At 48.5% G+C, this 16,177-nt stretch overlaps 1 protein-coding gene across 1 annotated transcript in view; it reads left to right on the top strand.

The window, feature by feature from the left end:
• WFDC1 (WAP four-disulfide core domain 1) overlaps positions 1–16,177 on the top strand; it is a 337,260-nt gene that overhangs the window by 155,771 nt on the left and 165,312 nt on the right. The gene's annotated exons all lie outside the window — the stretch shown is intronic.

Raw genomic sequence — 16,177 nt, 5'->3', positions numbered from 1 at the left:
TAGTCATCCAGCGACCTCGGTGCAAATTTTAGGACTAAAAATAATATTGTGAGGTGTGAGGTATTCAGAATAGACTGAAAATGAGTGGAAATTATGGTTTTTGAGGTTAATAATACTTTGGGATCAAAATGACCCCCAAATTCTATGATTTAAGCTGTTTTTTAGGTTTTTTGGAAAAAAACACCCGAATCCAAAACACACCCGAATCCGACAAAAAAAATTCGGTGAGGTTTTGCCAAAACGCGGTCGAACCCAAAACACGGCCGCGGAACCGAACCCAAAACCAAAACACAAAACCCGAAAAATTTCCGGCGCTCATCTCTAGTTTAATGTCCGTTGCCAGGGGTTTCGTGTTCATTGCCAGGGGTTTCATGCTTGTTGGCAGGGGTTTAATGTCCGTTGCCAGGGGTTTCATGCTCATTGCCAGGGGTTTTATGCTCATTGCCAGGGGTTTAATGCGCATTTCCAGGGATTAAATGTCCTTTGCCAGGGGTTTAATGTTCGTTGCCAGGGGTTTAATGTTCGTGGTCAGGGATTTCATGCTCGTTGGCAGAGTTTTAATGTCTGTTGCCAGGGGTTTCATGCTCATTGCCAGGGGTTTAATGCGCATTTCCAGGGATTAAATGTCCTTTGCCAGGGGTTTTATGCTCGTTGCCAGGGGTTAAGTGTCCATTGCCAGTAAAGTATGGGAGGGTGGGTGTGGCCATAATTAATGATACTGCTAGCCTCCACAGACCCTGCAGTGGATTGAGATGTGCTGGGGGCTGCGGAAACGCTTCTGTACATTGCAGTGTAAAATAAAAAAAGTCTTACAATGGCTGCCACCTAGGAGACAGGCGCTAGAGGTCAAATGTGACCTCTAGCGTCTGTCTACTTCTTGGCGGTGGCCATATTTGGTGGGTCTTTGCACACAGCAATGTACGGAAGCGCTTCCGCAGCCTCCACCAGTGTGTCTCATCTACTGTGGGGGTGGCGGCGGCTAGTGTGACTGGGTGTCTGGTTCCGTGAGTGCTCCTCGTTGCCCGTGGGTGCTCAGGCCCACAGATATATTAGCCCAGATCTGTGACTGTGACTCCGCCCAGCATTGTGACTCCGCCCAGCTTTATACACACAGTCATGGATCTGGGATAATATATAGGCGATGTGGTACTGAGCAATCATTACATGGGCATAAGTGTAGTGGGTGTAAGGGGTGCCATTGCTATGGGGCGTAGAGGCTTAGCGGTTTATAAAGTTGCATAGAAATTTTACCACTTTAATGTGGCACAACATGAAATTAAGGCACTATGTTGTGGCACAATATAAACAGGGACATTGTAGCATGGCATAATTTGAACAGGAGGCACTATAATGTGGCACAGTATGAACAGGGGGCACTGTAATGCGGCACAATCCCGATTGTGAGAGTCCCAATGGTGAGAATCCCGACAGGGTTAGGTAAGTATACTTACCTCACCCCCCTCGCAGCTTAACCCTAACCCTTCCGGGGGTGCCTAACCCTACCAGCAGCCTACCCATAATCCCCCCTTTCCTGGGGCCTAGCCCTAACCCTCCCCGGGGGTGCCTAAACAGTGGCGATGCCTTTGCACTTCAAGAGTAGCTCCCGACCAGTGCAGCTTTAGCGTGCTGGTCGGGAGCTACTCATCGCTCCCCGGCCGGCAGCAGCTGCGTGTGACATCATGCAGCTGCTGCGGCCCGCCCCCCACCCCGTTCGGTCCGGCCACGCCTGCGTTGGCCGTACCGCGCCCACGAAGCGGCAGCCAAACAATCAGGCAGAGGCGATCGTAGCGGCCCGACGGCCATCTGGCATACTCAGTTCTGACCCGATAGCACCGCTGCAATAAAATGCAGCGTGCGATCGGGTCAGAATGGTTTTAAGTTTATCCATGCTTGGTCACAGGTGACTTAATTAGTACTTCAGTCAATTTGATTTAACCATCTATGCTGAGCCATGGATATACCTAAAACCTCTGCACATATTCAGTACCTGCACGCATTTCTCTTTCTACCTGCAGAGAGTACAAGCATTACCTGTGTGCATTACCACTGCTAGGGGCCTGTGTATCAGTAATCGCACATTAAGTTAGGCTGACCATATTATCCCTTTAACCTTTGACACTCATAAAATACACAGGTTTTGTGGCTGCTTAAAACCAGGTGAAATACAGACTTGTAGTCAGCCAGCCACAGAACCTGTGTAATTCATGAGTGTCCCAGGTTAGAGGGATATTATGGTCAGACTAATTAAGTGCAATCTGGGCATGATATTAGTTCCCAGGATTGCACTGTCATACTGTATGTAATGTATCAATGAGGGCCCGCAGAGACAAGCACTTTGAAAGGAGCCCATCCCTGCGCTCATTGTAGGAGCGGGACGACTGCACATGCGTGGTGGGATGCGGTCAATTTACCTGCAATCAAAATCCCGACGGTCAAAATACCAACAACCATTGACCGACTGTCAAAATATCGACATTTAAAATGTCGACAGGTCAAATCCCTGCGTGGCAACCCGATATAGCCTATGGGTTACACACCGCATATGCAGCAAATATTTTTTGATAACAGGTCCCATTAACCTACAGAGTGCAGAACCTATACCTGTGTGTGGAATACCATCCATCACCAGCAGGGGGACAACTCTCACCTGTGACCGCAGTCACTTCCCTTGCACAGCCCACTCCTGTACACCTGATTGCAGGCTCCTCCGGAAAGGGCCTGCTTCCATTGCAAGTCAGGATTAGTTACTCTCAGTTTAGCGCTTTACCCTGTTCTGATACACTAGATTAGCTCCTGTGATATTGTGTATGAGTCAAAGAATCAAAATCAGAATCAGTTTTATTGGCCAGGTATACTTACGTACACTTGGAATTTGCCTTCGGTTTGCTATACAACAGCCAAGTAGGTAACAGATAAGCAGGTGGGGGGGGGGGGCAAGTGAAGTCATACAGATAGGTATACCGTAGGGACACAAGTGAGCTACATGTACGTCTAGTCAGTCAATGTTCAGGAGTTCAGCAGGCGGACCGCTTGGGGAAAGAAACTTTTGAGGCTTCTGGTGGACCTGGCGGGGACGGCCCTGTAGCGCCTGCCTGAAGGAAGCAAGTTAAACATGCTGTGGCCAGGGTGTAGCTGGTCCTTTACTATCTTCGTTGCACACTTTTTAGCTGTGGACAGGTACAGGTTCTGGACTGAGGGAAGGTCGGCCCTGATGATCTTCTCTGCGGTTCTGACCACCTTTTGGAGCCTGCATCTGTCCCTCGCACTGGCGGAGCCGTACCATACCAGTATCGAGGAGCACAGTACTGACTCCACAATCGCCAAGTAGAAGAGGAGCAGAAACTTCTGAGGGATGTTGAACTTCCTTAGTTTCCTTTTCCTGAGAAAGAACAACCTCTGCCGCGCTTTCCCAACAGTGGCGTCAATCTCCCGGGACCCATTTAGGGTCCCGGGAGATTGTGGTCCCCAGGAACTTGAAGGAGTCCACTAGCGATACCACACTGTCAGCGATTGTTAGCGGAGGTGCACTAGCTGACTTCTTCCTGAAGTCCACTATCATCTCAACAGTTTTGAGGGGGTTGAGCTCAAGGTTGTTGCCACTGGGTTCATAAAACCGCCTTTTGTTCACTCCAGCCCTAAACCAGTCCTGCCCAGTGGTCCAGTCCATAGGCCCTCATTCCGAGTTGTTCGCTCGCTGCTAATTTTAGCAGAATTTCTAATAGGCTAAAATCCGGCAGTTCTGCGCATGCGTATGCATCTCAGGGCGCACACGCTAAGCAAATTTACACAGAACTATGCTATTTTACTCACAGGCGAACAAAGCTTTTCAATCGCCCTGCTGATTGACAGGAAGTGGCCGTTTTCCGGGAGTGTGCTAAAAAACGCAGGCATGCCAGGTAAAAACGCAGGAGTGGCTGGAGAAACGGAGGAGTGGCTTGTCGGACGCTGGGCGTGTTTGTGATGTCAAACCAGGAACTAAACGGACTGAGGTGATCGCAATCTAGGAGTAGGTCTGGAGCTACTCAGAAACTGCAAGGAAATTGCTTTCGTTAGCAATTCTGCTAATATTAGCAGAATTGCTAATCTTTCGTTAGCAATTGCTAATCTTTCGTTTGCAATTCTGCTATGCTAATATACACTCCCAGAGGGCGGCGGCTTTGTGTTTGCATTTCTGCTAAAAGTAGCTAGCGAGCGAACAACTCGGAATGAGGGCCATGGGCCCTCATTCCGTGTTGTTCGCTCGCAAGCTGCTTTTAGCAGCTTTGCACACGCTAAGCCGCCGCCTACTGGGAGTGAATCTTAGCATAGTAAAATTGCGAACGAAAGATTAGCAAAATTGCGATTACACACCTCTTAGCAGTTTCTGAGTAGCTCCACACTTACTCAGCATCTGCGATCAGTTCAGGGCTTGTCGTTCCTGGTTTGACGTCACAAACACACCCAGCGTTCGCCCAGACACTCCCCCGTTTCTCCAGCCACTCCCGCGTTTTTCCCAGAAACGGTAGCGTTTTTTCGCACACACCCATAAAACGGCCTGTTTCTGCCCAGTAACACCCACTTCCTGTCAATTACATTACGATCACCTGAGCGAAGAAAAAACCTTGTAATGCCGTGAGTAAAATACCTAACTGCATAGCAAATTTACTTGGCGCAGTCGCACTGCGGACATTGCGCATGCGCATTAGCGACTAATCACTCCGTTGCGAAAGAAAAATAACGAGCGAACAACTCGGAATGACCACCATAGTCCATACAAGACCAAGAACCTGACACATGCTTTGCATAAGTAGAAGAGTGTGGTTGGCTGTTTGTGTTTCTATGTTACGCCGAGACACATTTGTATTAATGTTGCCCCCTGTTTTGAGTGGTGTGGGCTTGAATGGCGCCTTCAGACCTTCGCCTTATTGCTTTACACACTATGTGTCTTACGGGGTTTGCATCCTCTCTGAGATATATCCTTCCTACACTCTCTTGTTTCTGCTCAGGTTGGACTGCGTCCCTGTCTGTTATTAATATTCTTGGCATGGTACCTACTGGTCCCAGTGCTAATCAGAGCTCCATCCAGCATAGGGTCTCGCACTCCTGATATCACCACTGGTTCTTATTACCATCTTGAGGTTTGTTTGTTTCTCTAACGTCCTAGAGGATGCTGGGGACTCCGTAAGGACCATGGGGATAGACGGGCTACGCAGGAGACATGGGCACCAAGAAAGAACTTTAGGAATGGGTGTACACTGGCTCCTCCCTCTATGCCCCTCCTCCAGAACTCAGTTTTATTACTGTGCCCAGAGGAAACTGGGTGCATTACAGGGAGCTCTCCTGAGTTTCCTGAAAGAAAGTATATTTGTTATTTTTTTTATTTTCAGGGAGCATGCTGGCAACAGACTCCCTGCATCGAGGGACTGAGGAGAGAGAAACAGACCTACTTTCTGATGCTGGGCTCTGCTTCTTAGGCTACTGGACACCATTAGCTCCAGAGGGATTGATACGCAGGTCTCACCATCGCCGTCCGTCCCAGAGCCGCGCCGCCGTCCCCCTCCTCGCAGAGCCGGAAGATAGAAGCCGGGTGAGTATGAGAAGAAAAGAAGACTTCAGGCGGCAGAAGACTTCATGATCTTCACTGAGGTAACGCACAGCAGTAACGCTGTGCGCCATTGCTCCCATACACCTCACACACAGCAGTCACTGTAAGGGTGCAGGGTGCGGGGGGGGGGGGGGGCGCCCTGGGCAGCATATAATCCTCCTATTGGCAAAAATAACTATATATACAGCAGGGCACTGTATATATAAAGAGCCCCCGCCATGTTTTTATATATTTGAGCGGGATAGAAGCCCGCCGCCGAGGGGGTGGGGCTTCTCCCTCAGCGCTCACCAGCGCCATTTTCTCCACAGCACAGCGCTGAGAGGAAGCTCCCCAGACTCTCTCCTGCTTATCCACGGTGAAAGAGGGTTTTAAATAAGGGGGGGGCACATAATTTGGCGCAAATACATATATATATATATATATACAAAAGCGCTGCTGGGTAAACATATATTGATTGTGTTTTTTCCTGGGTTATATAGCGCTGGGTGTGTGCTGGCATACTCTCTCTCTGTCTCTCCAAAGGGCCTTGTGGGGAACCTGTCTTCAGACAAGAGGATTCCCTGAGTGTGTGGTGTGTCGGTACGTGTGTGTCGACATGTCTGAGGTGGTAGGCTTCTCTAGTGAGGAGGTGGAGCAAATGATTGGGGGGTCTCCGTCGACAACGCCGAAACCTGACTGGATGGATATGTGGAATGTTTTAAATGCTGATGTGAATTTATTGCACAAAAGATTAGACAAAGCTGAAGCTAGGGAACAGACAGGGAATCAACCCATGTCTGTCCCTATGTCGCACAGACCGTCAGGGTCTCAAAAGCGCCCACTATCCCAAATTGTAGACACTGATACCGACACGGATTCTGACTCCAGTGTCGACTACGATGATGCAAAAGTACAGCCGAAATTGGCTAAGAGTATTCGATATATGATTATTGCAATAAAAGATGTTTTGCATATCACTGAGGACCCCTCTGTCCCAGACAAAAGGGTACACATGTTTAAGGGGAAGAAAACTGAGATAACCTCTCCCCCTTCTTATGAGTTAAATGAGTTGTGTGAAAAAGCTTGGGAATCTCCAGACAAAAAAAAACTGTAGATTCCCAAAAGGATTCTTATGACGTATCCTTTACCGGCTATGGACAGGATACGATGGGAATCCTCCCCTAGGGTGGACAAGGCGTTGACGCGCTTATCCAAAAAGGTTGCACTGCCATCCCAAGATACAGCTACCCCCAGGGATCCTGCAAGCAGGAAGGTACTTTGAAGTCCATTTACACGCTTTCTGGTGCCTTACTCAGACCGGCAATTGCGTCGGCATGGGTTTGTAGCGCAGTAGCAGCGTGGACAGATACCTTATCTGATGAAATGGAAACCCTGGATAAGGATACCATTGTATTGACCCTGGGACATATAAAAGATGCTGTCTTATATATGAGAGATGCTCAAAGGGACATTGGTCTACGGGGTTCTAGAGTCAATGCTATGTCGATTTCTGCTAGACGTGTCCTATGGACCAAGCAATGAACAGGTGATGCCGACTCAAAGAGGCATATGGAGGTTTTACCTTACAAAGGTGAGGAATTGTTTGGAGAAGGGCTCTCGGACCTAGTCTCCACAGCTACAGCTGGTAAATCGAATTTTTTGCCTTACAGCCTAAGCCTAAGAAAGCACTGCAGTATCGTATGCAGTCCTTTCGGTCGCAGAGAAACAAGAGAGGACGAGGGGCGTCCTTTATTACCAGAGGTAGGAGTAGAGGGAAAAAGCTGCACAACACAGCTAGTTCCCAGGAACAGAAGTCCTCCCCAGCCTCTGCAAAATCCACCACATTCCGCTGGGGCTCCACTAAGGGAGTCCGCCCCTGTGGGGGCACGTCTTCGAGTTTTCAGCCACATCTGGGTTCACTCACAGGTGGATCCCTGGGCAATAGAGATTGTTTCCCAGGGTTACAAGCTGGAATTCGAAGAGGTGCCTCCTTGCCGGTTTTCAAATCGTCCCTACCGACTTCTCCCCCAGAAAGGGAGTTAGTATTAAATGCAATTCAAAAATTGTATCTTCAACAGGTGGTAATCAAGGTTCCCCTACTTCAACAAGGGAAGGGGTATTACTCAACTCTATTTGTAGTCCCGAAACCGGACGGTTCTGTCAGACCCATTTTAAATTTAAAATCTCTGAACCTATAATTGAAAAGGTTCAAGTTCAAAATGGAATCGCTCAGAGTGGTCATCGCCAGCCTGGAAGGGGGGGATTTTATGGTGTCTCTGGACATAAAGGATGCTTACCTTAATGTTCCCATATATCCACCTCATCAGGCGTACCTGAGATTTGCGGTACAGGATTGTCATTACCAATTTCTGACTCGAGTCCTGGGAAAGATGGTGGCATCTTACGAGGCCATTCCCTTTGGCAGGTTCTATGCGAGGACCTTCCAGTGGGATCTACTGGACAAGTTGTCCGGGTCACATCTACAGATGCATCAGTTAATCACCCTGGGACTCTCTCCTCTGGTGGCTGCAGAGTGCTCACCTTCTGGAGGGTCGCAGGTTCGCAATCCAGGACTGGATTCTGGTAACCACGGACGCGAGCCTCCGAGGTTGGGGAGCAGTCACACAGGGAAGAAACTTCTAAGGTCTTTGGTCAAGTCAAGGGACTTGTCTTCACATCAACATCTTGGAGCTGAGGGCCATATACAACGCCCTTCGGCAAGCGGAGACCTTGCTTCGCGACCTACCGGTTCTGATTCAGTCAGACAACATCACCGCAGTGGCTCACGTAAACCGCCAAGGTGGCACAAGGAGCAGAGTGGCCATGGCACAGGCCACCAGGATTCTCCGCTGGGCGGAGAATCATGTAAGCGCACTGTCAGCAGTGTTCATTCCGGGAGTGGACAACTGGGAAGCAGACTTCCTCAGCAGACACGACCTGCATCCAGGAGAGTGGGGACTTCATCAGGAAGTCTTCGCACAGATTGCAAGTCAGTGGGGACTGCCACAGATAGACATGATGGCGTCCCACCTCAACAAAAAGCTACAGAGGTATTGCGCCAGGTCAAGAGACCCGCAGGCGGTGGCTGTGGACGCCCTAGTGACACCATGGGTGTTCCAGTCGGTCTATGTGTTTCCTCCTCTTCCTCTCATCCCAAAGGTGTTGAGAATCATAAGAAAAAGAGGAGTGCAGACAATTCTCATTGTTCCGGATTGGCCATGAAGTGCCTGTTATCCGGATCTACAAGAGATGCTCACGGAAGATCCGTGGCATCTTCCTCTAAGAAAGGACCTGTTACAACAGGGACCCTGTCTGTTCCAAGACTTACCGCGGCTGCGTTTGACGGCATGGCGGTTGAATGCCGGATCCTAGCGGAAAAGGGCATACCGGATGAGGTCATTCCTACTCTGATAAAGGCTAGGAAGGACGTGACAGCTAAACATTATCACCGTATTTGGCGAAAGTATGTTTCTTGGTGTGAGGCCAGGAATGCTCCTACGGAAGAATTCCATCTGGGCCGTTTCCTTCACTTCCTACAAACTGGAGTGAACTTGGGCCTAAATATAGGCTCCATTAAGGTTCAGATTTCGGCCTTATCCATTTTCTTTTAGAAGGAGTTAGCTTCTCTCCCAGAAGTACAAACTTTTGTGAAGGGAGTGCTGCATATTCAGCCTCCTTTTGTACCTCGGGTAGCGCCTTGGGATCTTAACGTGGTGTTGAGTTTCCTTAAGTCGCACTGGTTTGAACCGCGTAAAACGGTGGAGTTAAAATATCTCACTTGGAAAGTGGTCATGTTGTTGGCCTTGGCTTCGGCTAGGCGAGTGTCAGAATTGGCGGCTTTGTGTCATAAAAGTCCCTATCTGGTTTTCCATATGGATAGAATGGAATTGCGGACCCGTCCTCAATTCTTGCCAAAGGTGGTATCATCTTTTCATATGAACCAACCTATTGTGGTGCCTGTGGCTACTCGGGACTTGGAGGACTCCGAGTCCCTTGATGTGGTCAGGGCTTTGAAAATTTATGTAGCCAGGACGGCTAGGGTTAGGAAAACAGAAGCACTGTTGGTCCTGTACGCAGCCAACAAAGTTGGCGCTCCTGCTTCAATGCAGACTATTGCTCGCTGGATCTGTAACACGATTCAGCAGGCTCATTCTACGGCTGGATTGCCGTTACCAAAATCGGTTAGGGCCCATTCCACTAGGTAGGTGGGCTCTTCTTGGGCGGCTGCCCGGGGCGTCTCGGCATTGCAACTGTGTCGAGCTGCTACTTGGTCAGGGTCAAACACTTTTGCAAAGTTCTATAGGTTTGATACCCTGGCTGAGGAGGACCTCTTGTTTGCTCAATCGGTGCTGCAGAGTCATCCGCACTCTCCCGCCCATTTGGGAGCTTTGGTATAATCCCCATGGTCCTTACGGAGTCCCCAGCATTCTCTAGGACGTTAGAGAAAATAAGATTTTAAACCTACCGGTAAATCTTTTTCTCGTAGTCCGTAGAGGATGCTGGGCGCCCGTCCCAAGTGTGGACTATTTCTGCAGGACTTGTATATAGTTTTGCTTACATAAGGGTTATGTTATAGTTACATCAGTCTGATGCTGTGTTGTTTCATACTGTTAACTGGTTAGTGTATCACAAGTTATATGGTGTGAATGGTGTGGGCTGGTATGAATCTTGCCCCTGGATTAACAAAAATCCTTTCCTCGTACTGTCCGTCTCCTCTGGGCACAGTTTCTCTAACTGAGGTCTGGAGGAGGGGCATAGAGGGAGGAGCCAGTGCACACCCATTCCAAAAGTTCTTTCTTGGTGCCCATGTCTCCTGCGGAGCCCGTCTATCCCCATGGTCCTTACGGAGTCCCCAGCATCCTCTACGGACTACGAGAAAAATATATACCGGTAGGTTTAAAATCTTATTTTTTTATATCTGTCTCTGTGTTCATTTAAGTGCTGTGCTTTTTTCTCCTGTCTCCTATGTATCCTTATATACTGTTCATTTTTCCTTTTTGTTTTGCATGCGTGTGTTACATGGTGTCACGGAAAAAAACTTTCTAGAAATGAAACTCAATTTAACAATAAATAAAATGCCTATGACCCAAATATGATAAAAGAAGGCTTCACCAACTATAGATTTCTGCTTACATCACACATGATAAGCGAGGGGAGGACATGGATATATTGGGGTAATAGAATATCAGGTCAATCAGACCTTTTGTCACCTTACCCGTGCTCATTTTAATTGGAGTACACCAAGTTATCCTTTTCATCCCCGTAGCTAAGGACTTGTCCTGGCTCGCCATAAACACCAATATCCACCCATACTTTGAAATTATTTCATAAATGGGGCAAAATCACTCCCAAGACTGAGAAACATGAAGTACTGAGCAACTGTAAGTTGCTGTTTTCCTGTTTGACTATTTGTTTATGTACTCTGTAATGAGGCACTGCTGAACCCTTGTGGCGCCATATAAATAAAGGATAATAATAAAATACAGTAGGGAGTCCAGGGCATTCCTACACCGTATATCAAAACAGGATTAGCGCGTACCAATGAGCCAGATTATCGTGAATAAATTCCCACTAAGGAGCGGTGAGGAATTCAGTGAAGTCCTCAGAGGAGAATTTGCCAAATAGCCAGTCCGAAGCATCAGCCAGTGCAACTACTGGGCCAGAACGATCAAAGAGGCCTTATAAATTCTTATTAAACTCCCCATTTAGGAGTAAATAAGGCTGTCTCTTTAAGTAACATCCAGTAAAGAGATAGGTTAAAGTTACGACTAGATGTGTTTGGGGCATAGAGATTCAATCATTTGTACGCTTTTGTGGCTTAAATGAATCATGAGCGTGAATGGTATATGGGGAACGTTTACTGCCTATGCACATGTACTGGGCCACCATCAGGGGGCACTGCAGGGACTTCTGTCCCGGGCCCAGACAGAGAGGGGGCCCAGCAGCAGATCGTGGAGCATTAGTCAGCGGCAGCATTTTGAATTTGGAGCCGACCGCGAGCCAGTCACAGCTCACGGACCGCTGCGGCCATCCTTCTTGGCTGCCAGTCCATGAGTTGTGATTATCTCACGGTCAACGCCAGGGGATCTTTTTCTGAGCTGCAGCGGTGGTGCATGTCACCTATGGGCAGCCTGCGCCTCCTCCTCTCTGCCGCTCCTGCTGCCCGGTCCCATCAGTAACAGCAGAGACTGCGGCTTTAGTGCTGCTCCGACTGTACATTGCGACTGACCTCTCACACAGCTGGAGGCTTCTGGGCTCACCTGTGACAGCGGCCTTCTGGACAGTGTCCTGGTATCTCTCTACAGTTTATGGGCCTAATTCAGACTGGATCGCTGCAGCGGCAGCGATCGCAGTCTGAAGCCCTATGCGGAGTGCGCTTGCGCACCCCTGGAGCCCAGTGAGATGCTAAAAGCATCTCAGGGCTGTGATTGCCTCTGCCTGATTGACAGGCAGTGGCGGTCACGGGGCGGGAGGGGACGTACCAATGGCGTTAGAACGCCGGTGGTGGGGCGCAGTCCGGACAACGCACTGGCAGGGAGCTACTCGGGGGGGGGGGTTTAGGGCCAGACATGCGGGGCGGACCTGCCCTGTGCTGGGCGTCCCCCCACAAGTCTGAGAAACTGATCGTAGATGTGCTAAACTTAGCACATCTACGATCAGATCTGAATGACCCCCTATGTGTAGCTGACTGCACTTTCCAACTCCCTCCACATGGTGATTGCAGCAGATTATTGTTGCATTCCACTATTACACCTTACTCAGCTCCTGATTCCTGCTGAATATACCTCCCTGCTTCCAGTTCACAGTTCATACTGCTTTGCCCAGCCTTTCTCACCCCTAAAGGGGGGAGGGTGCATGAACCCGGGCCCCTCCATGAAGCCCGTGTAATTAGAACCCCCCCCCCACACACACACACACACACGTGCGCGCACACACACAAACACACACACACACACACCTCTCAGCGCCAATGTTGGCATCACCGTAGGACGAAGTAGCATGCGGTCACTGAATAAACTGTGTAGTGGGACAGTGTTCAGCTTCAAGTTGAGAACGTGGGACCCCCTGGGTTAGCGTAACTAAACAGATTCAGAACATCATTAAACTTGTTCAGAACATTACTGTCCCCTCCCCTGGCTTGTACCCTCCCCTGCCTATTTTGTCAGTCCTGGGCTCCAGAATTTCTGATACATGTGCCAATACATGTGCCAATAAAACATCACCCTCGAGATCAGGGGTGTCCAAATTACGGTCGGCGGGCCAATAGCAGCCGGCCACCTGCTGCAATGGTGGACTTATTAAGTGAAGACTCTGCGGTTGTATGGCATTAAGGGCAGAAATACACAGTGGGGCAGATGTATTAACCTGGAGAAGGCATAGGGAAGTGATAAACCAGTGATAAGTGCAAGGTGTTAAACGCACCAGCCAATCAGCTCCAATATGTAAATTAACAGTGAGGAGCTGATTGGCTGGTGCGTTTATCACCACACACTTATCACTGGTTTATCACTTCCTTATACCGTCTCCAGGCTTAATACATCTGCCCCAATGTGTGTGATATACATTAAGTCAGAGTCAGTGTTTATTGCCCTGTAAGTCCCTACAGTATGCAGTGTTTATGTCTTCCAGCGGTCAGTGTGTGTGTGTGTCTGTGTGTGTGTGTGTGTGTGTGTGTGTGTGTGTGTGTGTGTGTGTGTGTGTGTGTATACAGTAAGTACTGTAAATAAGTTATCCGGAGCACAGAGCACAAATCACACGACGCTGAGTCTACTGGGACAGCTTTACATACATTAATAAGGAGCAGATTTTTCTGCTCAACCGACCATAATTACAGCTGGATGATGATGATGATGATGATGATGAAGAAGAATGGCCATTGGCTTCTGTCAGCATTGAGGTACCAGCGCAGGAGGCACAGAGGGGGCAGAAACCTGGAACGACTGCAGCAGATCATCCATCACCATCCAGCTTAGCCTGAGGCATGGGAAGAAAGCAGAGTCTAAACAAGACAAAACCGCTCCCAGATGTCTCGTAGCTTTAGTGTGTGTCCCATATGTAATAGCAATCTGTGTTCCTGACATAGCAGAGGGGGAGCTGCCTGCTACATGCACAAAGCACCGTACAGCCATTAGGTGAAAGGAGATGCTCTGTTATTAGTAACACATGGACCCCTCATAGTACTGCAGCAGCCGCAGAGCCATACGTGTATTGGGGGCCATTCCGAGTTGATCGCTAGCTGCCATTGGTCGCAGTGCAGCATTCAGGCTCAAAATCTGCATTTCTGCGCATGCGTATGCACCGCATTGCACACGCGCGACGTACGGGTACAAAGGACTTTGTGGTTTTGCACAGGTTCTAGCGACGTTTTCATTCAGACTGGCGGCCGCAAGAAGATTGACAGGAAAGGGGCGTTTCTGGGTGGTAACTGACCGTTTTCAGACAGTGTTTAGAAAAACGCAGGCATGCCAGGTAAAACACAGGCGTGGCTGGGCGAACACTGGGCGGGTGTGTGACGTCAAAAGACAACCCTCCAACGTTAGAATCAACGCACACGAAGAGTAAGTCCAGGGCTGGTCTTGTTTTGCACAAAATGTTTTTGCAGGCGCTCTGCTGCACAGGCGTTTGCACTTCTGCAAAGCGAAAATACACTCCCCGGTGGGCGGCGACTATGCGTTTGCACGGCTGCTAAAGACTGCTAGCGAGCGATCAACTCGGAATGACCCCCATTATTCCATGCAAACTCTACTGGGAACATACAGTATTGGGACTCATGCAGAACAGGATGTAAGCGCAAATTGCACCTATTTTTCCCTACAACTTGCACAGAACCAACAACAAACGTTAAGTTGTCAGGGAAACAGACACCGTAGTAAAATACACATTATGAAACAAAAAGTGCATATGTGCCTCTTTTGCCCTGGCAACTCCCTGCACCAACAGTGTGGGACAGTGGCTGACGGCGGTGGGTATTCGCACCGTGCTTCCCAAGATGGCCACCTTACAATAGATAGTGCGCCTGTTTGAAGTAGGATGACTTGCAGGTTCTCGACCCCTGTTGCATTCAGGATTACAGTGTCCTGGACACTCATTTGTAAAACATAAGCATGTGTCCTACACAGTTTGCGGAGAGGATGTCGGCTGGTGCGTTAATTAGTGTAGACTTTAAAAGCGTAAACGTTTTATATTTGTGTCTTGTTCCAGTTGTTTTAAACAGGCGCCAAATGACTTATCTATGCTGTCCGGCTTCTCACTGTAATTTTATATACACTCTTTGGCCTTTACTGTAATGTGTGTGAGCTGTGTGTTATACGGATGTGTCCTCATACGTACATCATTGCTACAGCCCCTCTTGGTGTGACAGGTCCAGTGAGGCTCTGCTAGTGTCAGACGTGATGTGACTAGGATGTACGAGGAGACTCTGCTGATTCATTTGATATGTGACACTTGTATACCTGTGTGCGACTGAGTCCCTGAAACTGCATACGCAGTGCTACAATGCAGCGGATGTGTCTTTGCTCCGTGCCACGTTCCGTTGTGCTTCATATACAGACTCAGTCACACACAATATTCAGTCTCCTGCTGCGTCCTAGTCATATTGCGTTGTGACTAAGATGCATTTTCATAAAAAACAAAAGACGCCCGGCACTAGCAGAGTTGCACAAAACTTGTCAGCTAACTCACCCTGCTTCTCTCGCTATGTGTCATACTGAGGCTAGATGTATGAGGACGCATCTGCCTACACTCTCCGGCCATTATTATACTGTATCTATAGCCATTACTGTAATGTGTGTGTGCTGTGTTATATACACTCTCCATCTATTACTGTAATGTGTGTGTGCTGTGTTATATACACTCTCCAGCTATTACTGTAATGTGTGTGTGCTGTGTTATATACACTCTCCATCTATTACTGTAATGTGTGTGTGCTGTGTTATATACACTCTCCATCTATTACTGTAATGTGTGTGTGCTGTGTAATATACACTCTCCATCTATTACTGTAATGTGTGTGTGCTGTTTACAGCTTTTTTTAAGAGCTTTGTATGCGGTAAGCACAGTCCATAAGAGATCTAGCTTTCCCTACCTCACTACCAGTCCACGGGATTCCTCAGCCTGATGGTATGAATGGCTGTCCGTGGTGTAGATGTTCTTCTCCTCCACCGCTGCGTCCAGCGGGGAGGCGGAGTGTGGCGGGGTTTCAGCGGGTGACGTCACTCGGCGGCGTCTGATCTCTCTGGCGGCAGTGTGTCTTCGTGATACCGCTATCCACCAACGCGTTTCGTGCTTTTACTAGCACTTCATCAAGGTAGGATATTTGGTAGAAATGAGTCCTTTTTATACATAAAACTTTATTAGTCCAAAAGCGGAAAAAGTGTCACTTCCGGTTACTTCCGGACCGGAAGTGATGTAAAATATGCGGGAACCGCATGGTAAAATTGCCACATTACTTTCTATGGGGCAGATTGGGTCTTTCAAAATTAAATTTATACAGGTGCCACTGTGAATCCATTTATATCAGTATGGAAGGAATATTAAGAATAACAAAAAATAAAAATTAATAATGTTTTCATAAAAAGACGTTCAGTTCAATGTCTATATTGTGTCCCTTTGGAT

Source organism: Pseudophryne corroboree, chromosome 11 (assembly GCF_028390025.1).
Source record: "Pseudophryne corroboree isolate aPseCor3 chromosome 11, aPseCor3.hap2, whole genome shotgun sequence".
Taxonomy (NCBI): domain Eukaryota; kingdom Metazoa; phylum Chordata; class Amphibia; order Anura; family Myobatrachidae; genus Pseudophryne; species Pseudophryne corroboree.
Note: the sequence above shows the minus strand (reverse complement) of the source record. Positions and strands in the feature narration are given on the sequence as shown.